Source organism: Rattus rattus, chromosome 10, assembly GCF_011064425.1.
Source record: "Rattus rattus isolate New Zealand chromosome 10, Rrattus_CSIRO_v1, whole genome shotgun sequence".
In the NCBI taxonomy this organism is placed as follows: domain Eukaryota; kingdom Metazoa; phylum Chordata; class Mammalia; order Rodentia; family Muridae; genus Rattus; species Rattus rattus.
Window position 1 is genome coordinate 85,120,172 of NC_046163.1, and position 9,416 is coordinate 85,129,587.

Genomic DNA, 9,416 nt, shown 5'->3' on the forward strand with positions numbered 1-9,416 from the left:
CTTTGGTAGAAAGTTATGTTGTTTATGTATATTATCATATCATCTGCAAATAGTGATACCTTGAATTCTTCTTTGCCAATTTGTATTGCTTTGATTACCTTTGGTTTCTACTGCTCTAGCTAGATTTTTGAGTGACTGTATATATGTGGCCTACATGGGACAAACGAGGAGGAGGCTCTGAATGGCTGTTCCTTCAATTGCTGCTTTAAACTTTGCTTCCATATTCCATCCTATGGATATTTTTCCCCCTTTTAAGGAGTGGGAGCATCCGCATTTTGGTCATCCTTCTTCTTGAGCTTCCTGTGATCTTTGGATTGCATCTTCGGTAATGCGAGCTGTTGGGCTAATATCCACTTATCAATGAGTGAAAACCAAGTGTGTTTTCTGTGCTTGGTTTTACCTCACTCAGTATTGTATTTTCTAGTTCATTCCACTTGTCTATGAGTTTCATGTAGTCATTGTTTTTGATAGCTGAATAGTACTCCATTGTATAGATGTACCACACTTTTTTAATCCATTCCTCTGTTGAAGAGCATCTGTGTTCTTTCCAGACTCTGGTTATTATGTAAAGGGCTGCTCGGAAAATAGTGGAGCATGTGACTTTGTTTTATGTTGTAGCATCTTTTGGGTATATGGCCAGGAGAAATATAGCTGGGTCTTCAGGTAGTAGAATGTCTAATTTTCTGAGGAAACTCCAGACTGATTTCCAGAGTGGTTGTACCAGTTTGCAATTCCACCAAGAGTGGAGGAGTGTTCTTTTTCCTCCATATCCTTGCCAGCATCTGCTATCACCTGAGTTTTTGTCTTAGCCATTCTGACTGGTGTGAGGTGGAACCTTACTGTCGTTTTGCGGTCTAACTTCTTGACTTCTTTGTATATTTTGGATATTAGCCCTCTATCAGTTGTAGGATTGGTAAAGGTCTTTTCCCAATCTGTTGGTTGCCTTTATGTCCTAATGACAATGTCTTTTGTCTTAATGAAGCTTTGCAGTTTTATGCGGTCCCATTTATCAATACTCAATCTTAAAGCATAAGCCATTGGTGTTTTGTACAGGAAAATTTCCCCAGTGCCTATATGTGTGAGATTCTTCCCCACTTTTTCTTCTGTTAGTTTGAGTGTATCTGGTTTGATGTGGAGGTCCTTGATCCACTTGGACTGAAGATTTGTACATGGTGATAAGAATGGATCAATTTGCATTCTTCTACATGCTGACCTCCAGTTTAACTAGCACCATTTGTTGAAAAAGCTATCTTTCTTCCAACTGGATGGTTTTAGCTCTTTTGTTGAATATCATGTGACCATAGGTGTGTGGGTTCATTTCTGGGTCTTCAATTCTGTCCCACTCATCTATCTTCCTGTCTCTGTACCAACACCATAGGGTTTTTTCAACTATTGATCTTTAATACTGCTGGAAGTCAGGGTGGTGATTCCCCCAGAAGTACTTTTATGGTTGAGTTTAGTTTTCACTATCCTGTTTTGTTTTGTTTTTGTTATTCCAAATGAATTTTCAAATTTCTCTTTCTATCTCTATAAAGAATTGAGTAGGAATTTTGATGGGTATTGCATTGTTTCTAAAGATTGCTTTTAACAAAATGGCCATTTTTACTATATTAATCCTGTCAATCCATGAGCACAGGAGATCTTTTCATTTTCTGAGATTTTCCTCAATTTCTTTCTTCAGAGACATGAAGTTCTCATCATACAGATCTTTCACTTGCTTTGTTAAAGTCACACCAAGATATTTTGTATTATTTACTATTGTAAAGGGTGTCATTTCCCTAATTTCTTTCTCAGCCTGTTTATCCTTTGAGTAGAGGAAGGCTGTGATTTGTTTGATTTAATTTTATACCCCAAAACTTTGCTGAAGTTGTGTATTAGGTTAAGTAGTTCTCTCGTGGAACTTTTGAGGTCACTTAAGTATACTATCATACCACATGAATATAGTGATATCTTGATTTCTTCCCTTCAAATTTTATCCCTTTTACCACCTTTTCTTGTCTGATTGCTCTAGGTAGGACTGCAAGTAATATAGTGAATAAGAAAGGAAGGAGTGGGCAGCCTTGTCTAGTCCTTGATTTTAGTGGGATTGCTTCAAGGTTCTCTCCATTTAGTTTGATTTTAGCTACTAGCTTGCTGCATATTGCTTTTACTATGTTTATATATGGCCCTTGAATTCCTGATCTTTCCAGGACTTTTATCATGATAGTATATTGAATTTTATCAAATTCTTTCTCAGTATCTAATGAAATGATCATGTGGTTCTTATCTTTGAGTTTATTTATGTAGTGGATTTCATTGGTGGGTTTCCATATATTAAACCATCCTTGCATCCCTGGGAAAAAGTCTACTTGATCATGATGGATGATTGTTTTGATGTGTTTTTGGGTTCTGTTTGCAAGAATTTTATTGATTATTTGTGAGTCAATATTCATAAGGGAAATTGTTCCGAAGTCCTCTTTCTTTGTTGGGTCTTTATGTGGTTTCGGTATAAGAGTAAATTGGCTTCATAGACAGAATATGGTAGTGCTCTGTTTGTTTCTATTTTGTGAAATAGTTTGTACAGTATTGGTATGAAGTCTTCTATGAAGATCTGATAGAATTCTGCACTAAACCCATCTGGTTCTGGGATCTATTTTATTTGGGAGACTTTTAATAACTGCTTCTATTTCTTTAGGAGTTATGGGGTTGTTTAAATGGATTATTTGTTCCTGACTTAACTTTGGTACCAGTTATCTCTCTAGAAAATTGTCTATATCCTCCAGATTTTCCAGTTTTGCTGAATATAGGCTTTTGTAGTTGGATCTGAGGATTTTTTTTTAACATTTTTTCATATTCTGTTATGTCTCCCTTTTCATTTCTGATTTTGTCAATTTCTATAAACTCTCTGTGAAATCTAGTTACTCTGGCTAAGGGTTTATCTATTTTGATTTTCTCAAAGAACCAGCTCTTGTTTTTTTTTGTTTGTTTGTTTTTTTGTTTTGTTTTTGTTTTTTTTTTTTTTTTTTTTTGATTCTTTATATTGTCCCTTTTATTTCTACTTGGTTGATTTCAGCTCTGATTTTGATTATTTCCTGCCTTCTACTCCTCCTGGGTGTATTTGTTCCTTTTTGTTCTAGAGCTTTTAGGTGTGCTGTCAAGCTGCTGACATATACTCTTTCTTGTTTCTTTTTTCAGGTACTCAGGGGTGTGAGTTTTCCCCTTAGCACAGCTTTCATTGTGTCCCATATGATTGGGTATGTTGTATCTTAATTTTCCTTATAGTCCAAGAAGTATTTCATTTCTTTATTTCTTCATTGACCAAGTTGTCATTGAGTAGAGCATTATTCAACTTTCATGTATATGTGGGTTTTCTGTCATTACTCTTGTTATTGAAGATCAGTCTTAGTCTGTGGTGAAGGAAGCATGGGATTATTTCTATCTTCCTGTATCTGTTGAGGCCTGTTTTGTGACTGAATACATGGTCAATATTGGAGAACCATGAGGTGCTGAAATGAAGTTATATCCTTTTGGTTTTTGGATGGAATATTCTATAGATATGTGTTTAATACATTTGGTTCAAAACTTCTGTTAATTTCTCTTTATCTCTGTTTAATTTCTGTTTCCATGATCTGTCCATTGATGAGAGTGGGGTGTTGAGATCTCCTACTATTATTGTATACAGTGCAATGTGTTCTTTGAGCTTTAGAAAGGTTCCTTCTATCAATGTAGATGCCCTTGCATTTGGAGCATAGATATTTAGGATTGAGAGATCATTTTGGTGGGCTTTTCCTTTGATGAATCTGAAGTGTTCTTCCTTATCCTTTTTAATGACTTTTGGTAGAAAGTCAATTTTATTTGATATTAGAATGAAATCTCTAGCTTGATTCTTCAGGCCATTTGCTTGGAAAGTTGTTTTCTATCCATTTACTCTGACGTAGTGTCTGTCTTTGCCTCTGAGGTGTGTTTCTTGCATGAAGCAAAATTTTGGGTCCTTTTTAGGTATCCAGCCTGTTGGTCCATGTCTTTTTATTGGGGAATTGAGTCCGATGATGTTGAGAGATATAAAGGAGTAGTGAAAGTCGTTTCCTGTTATTTTCATTGTTAGAAGTGAAATTATGTTTGTGGGTCTCTCTTTTGGTTTCATTGTAAGGAAATTGTATTCTGCTTTCTTTATGGTGTTGTTTCTCTCCTTGTGTTGAAGTTTTCTATCTATTATCCTTTGTAGGGTTGGATGTATAAATTTGGTTTTGCCATGGAATATCTTGGTTTCTCCATCTATGTTAACTGAGAGTTTTCTGTAAAAACTGTAGTTGCTCCTGGTGACTGTCTTTCAGCTCTTGGCATGGGCCTGAACTGGAAGTGTCCTGCCCCTGACTGCTCCTAGGTCCCTGCACACAGGGGGCACAGTTGGCAGTAGGCAGTTACCTTTTGGGTCTGGAATGTGAGCAGAGGGTATTCTCCTCTCACTTCTCAGGAGTATCCACACTTCTGAGAGTCTAGTGCTCTGCCTCATGGGATTTGGGTGCATGGAGCTGCTTGGCCAGTTCAGTTCAGTCATCGATACAGAGCAGAACTGCAGGTTTGGCTGGGTGACTGTTGCTATATTCCTGTGTCCAGACACACTGTGCAGTTTCCCCTTGGACCAGAGATGTGGGCAGAGGGATGAAGAAGTCACAGTCTCTCCTGTGGTCTCAGGATATCTGCCCTTCTGGGTGTTCAGCTCTCTTCCTCATGGTATTTGGGTTCAGGGAATTCAAAAAACAGCATTTCAAGAAATGGTGCAGAATCGACTGGTGATTAGCATTTAGAAAAATGCAAATAGTTCCATTCTTATATTGTATAAACCTCAAGTCTAATTGGATAAAGGACTTCCACATAAAAGAAGATAAGCTAAACCTAATAGAAGAGAAATTGAGTAAGAGCCAATAGGCATACACAGATCAACAATTGACAAATGGAACCTCATAAAATTGCCAAGATTTTGTATGGCAAGAGACACTGTCAATTGGACAAATGGCAACATTCAGATTGGGGAAAGACATTTACAAATTCTATATCTGAAACAGGGCATATATCTAATATATACAAAGAATTCGAGATATTATACTCTACTCTTGAGCTAAGCCAAAAGTTTGAGAAGCGATTTATATTAGATTCCAGAGAATCAAAAAACCTATGAAAAAATTAAACAGAGTTGGGGATTTAGCTCAGTGGTAGCGCCTGGCCTAACAACCGCTGACAACAGCAAGGCCCTAGGTTTGGTCCCCAGCTCAAAAAAAAAAAAAAAAAAAAAAAAAAAAAGAAAGAAAGAAAAAAAAGAACTAAAAATATCATCCTGAGTGAGCTAACCCCAATCACAGAAAGACATACATGGTATGCACTCATTGATAAGTGGCTATTAGCCCAAATGCCTGAATTACCCTAGATGCCTAGAACAAATGAAACTCAAGACGGATGATCAAAATGTGAATGCTTCACTCCTTCTTTAAAGGGAACAAGAATACCCTTGGCAGGAAGAGAGGCAAAAGATTAAAACAGAGACTGAAGGACACCCATTCAGAGCCTGCCCCACATGTGGCCCATATATATACAGCCACCCAATTAGATAAGATGGATGAAGCAAAGAAGTGCAGAAGTGTAGATGGCTCCCTGAGAGACACAGCCAGAATACAGCAAATGCAGAGGCGAATGTCAGCAGCAAACCACTGAACTGAGAATAGGACCCCCGTTGAAGGAATCAGAGAAAGAACTGGAAGAGCTTGAAGGGGCTCGAGACCCCATATGTTCAACAATGCCAAGCAACCAGAGCTTCCAGGGACTAAGCCACTACCTAAAAGACTATATACATGGACTGACCCTGGACTCTGACCTCATAGGTAGCAATGAATATCCTAGTAAGAGCACCAGTGGAAGGGAAGCCCTGGGTCCTGCTAAGACTGAACCCCAGTGAACTAGACAGTTGGGGGAGGCGGCAATAGGGGGAGGTGGGGAGGAACACCCATAAGGAAGGGGAGGTGGAGGGGATGTTGCCGAAACCGGAAAGGAATAACACTCGAAATGTATATAAGAAATATTCAAGTTAATAAAAAAAAAAAAAAAAAAAAAAAGAACTAAACAAAGGATCAACTGAGGAATACCTAATGGCTGAGAAGCACCTAAAGAAATCTTCAACATCTTTAGTTATCAAGGAAACACAAATCTGAACAACCTGAGATTCCACCTCACACCAGTCATAAAGGCTATGATCAAAAACTCATTTGACAGTAGATGCTGGCAAGGATGTTGAGAAAGAGGAACATTCCTCCATTTTTGGTGGATTTGCAAGCTGGTACAAGCACTCTGGAAATCAGTCTGGTGGTTCCTGAGAAAATTGGACATAGTATTACCTGAGAAGCCAGTTATATCAATCTTGTACAAATATATAAAATATGCTCCAATACATAACCAGGACAATGCTCCACTATGCTCACAATAGCCTTATTTATAATAGTCAGAAGCTAGAAAGAACCCAGATGTTCTCCAACAGACCAATGGATATAGAAAAGGTGGTACATTTCCTCAATGTAGTACTACTCAGCAATTAAAAACAATGATTTCATAAAATTTTTAGGCAAGTGACTGAAACTAGAAAATAGCACCCTCAGTGTGGTAATCCAATCACAAAACAACACACTTGGTATGCACTTCCTGATATGTGGATATTAGCCCGAAAGCCTGGAATACCCAAGATATAATTCTCAGACCCTGTGTAGCTCAAGAAAAAGAAAGGCAAAAATGGGGATGCTTCAGTACTTCTTAGAAAGGTTAATAAAATATTCACAGGAGGAAATAACCTTGGAAGCATTGGCATAGGGGAAAATTCCCTGAGCAGAACACCAAAAGCTCAGGCTCTAAGATCTAAAACTGATAAATGGAACTTAATGAAACTGAAAAACTTGTCAGTCAAAGGGCAATGACAGTAGGTAAAAACGACAACTTATATTTTTGGGAATAGAGATTCATTAACTCACAGCTGATTGAGGACTAATACATAAATAACTGATATACTTAAAAAATTCTCTGCCATAACACAAGGGTATGTGCTCCACAATGTTTGTAGTAGCCTTATTCACAATAGCTACAAACTGGGAGAAACTCACATGCCCCTCAACTGAAAAATGGAAAAAGAAAATGTGATTCATTTATACAATGAATACTATTCAGCTATTAAAACTGAGGACATCATGTATTTTGCAGAGAAATAGATGAAATTTGAATATACCATCCTGAATTACTTAGTACCAACCCAAAAGAATATGCATGGTAGGTATCCACCGATAAGTGGATATTAGCCTAATGGTACAGAATACTCATAATTCAACACACACACACAAAAAAAAAACCCTAATAAGTGTAACAAGAATAAGTTCCAAGTGAGGATGTGTCAATCCTACATTGAAGAGGAAACAAAATAGCCATAGGGGGCAGAGGGAAGGAGGTACCTGAGTGAGACATGTGCCAAAGAGGTGACACATTAGGCAGGATAATAAATGGGGTTATGGGGAGGAGACAAGAGAGAATCCCAGGGGGACAGGAGAATGAATGTAGTTATCCAGCTGCCAGGGATGCAAGTTGGGCGTGGCAAGCAGGGGCTGGCAAGGACCTTTAGAAAATCCCAGATACCTGGGATATGAATGGCATGCAGAATGCATTTTGAGTAACCTTATCTGAAATGTTCAAGAGTGGGCAGATTGAAGCAGAAAAGGTATCTACGTGCAGGGATGAGGAAAACAACCCAATATTTTGACCCAGCGTTGTTCCTTCTAAAGGAAGTACACCAACAAAAATGTAGCAGAGATTAAAGGACTGGCCAACTACTTTGTATGCATCCCATGGGTAGTCACCAAAACCAGGCATTATTACTGATGCTGAGTTGTTCTTGCAGTCTGGAGCCTAACATGGTGTCCTCTGAGAGAGTCTACCAGCTGTTGACTGAGACAGATATAGATACGTACAGCTAACCATTGGAATGAGGTCAGAGACCCATATCAAAGAGTTCAAGGACACATTAAAGGAACTGAAGAGGATGGTAACAACATAGGAAGACCAAAAGTGTCAACTAATCTGGACCTCAGGGAGCTCCAAAAGTCTATGCCAGCAATCCAAAAATTATACATTGCTGTTCCAAGACCCCTAGCACCTATGTAGTACAGGTCTGGCTGCATCCTCTGCCCGAAGTTGAAGAGGATGAGTCTAGTCTTACAAGGACTTCATGTTCTAGAGAAGGTAAATTCCTGAGGTTGGGATCTCAGAGGTGAATGGGAGGTGGAGAGGTAGGGAAATCTGGATAAAGACAGTGGAAGGAAGGCAACATTTGGAATGTAAATAAAGAAAAAAAGCATTAAAAACCAAAATCTAAAGCAAAAGTCTCATATAGGAATATTCACTAGAGATATCCAAGTAAATTTGTCAAAATATATACTTGAAAATACCATTTAAAAGAAGAGCCAAAAGAATCATTGATTATGACAACAGAAAAACAAGAATGAGAGGTAGAAATCAGAAAGTGTCGATGTGTTAGGGACAGCAAATCAAGAGCACAAGTTGTCTTCAGATACTGATTCTCAAATATGGTCACTAAGGTGGGGCTGGAATTCCATAGTTGTCAGATGAATATCACTGGGTAAATTAAATGAGAATGATTATTAATATTCACAAATATTCTTAAATAGTTAAAAAGTACAAATAACTTTTTAACATAATGAAAATTCAAGGAAAGTTCTATACAATTAGAATTAGTGTTCATATTATATGAAATATATAGGAATGCCCTGTAAGAAAATTTTTTGGGATGCTGAGGCAGGTGAAATGTCATGTCTGCCTTCTAAGGTATCTCTGTGAGATGCTTTAGCTGAATTAAGCCCCTAAATATGTTGCTTTAAGAAAGGAAACAGAGAAGGCAAATGAGAGAACTCTTAAGGTAACTAACAGAAGTATGTATATTTTCACTAGAAGGAAATGAGCTAAGAGGAAAAAGTACCAGAATTCAAATATGCAGCATGGGTGTGAAAGGGTATATTAGTTTATTGATTAATTTCAGGATAATTGTTATGTGAGGTAAACCACAAGACTGTCTCACAGTGATTTGAAAGAAAATGGTCCCGAAAAACCTCACCGTATGTTTTAGTACATGGTTTCTACTAGGAAGGACTGTTCAGGAAGGATAAGGAAATTTGTCCTTAATGAAGTGCTTAATGGGCTGAGTAATTTAAACTTTTCAAAGTTTCAAAATCTCATGCCATTCACAAAGTAAGCCCCCTCCTCTCTCTCTCTGTCTCAATATTGTTCCCACATATTTGGCGTGATATGAGAACACTCCCAGCACATACACCAGTAGGAGAAAGGGAAAGGGAGGGAGGAGGAATAGAGAGGAGTGAAGAATAGAGGATAATGGAGAG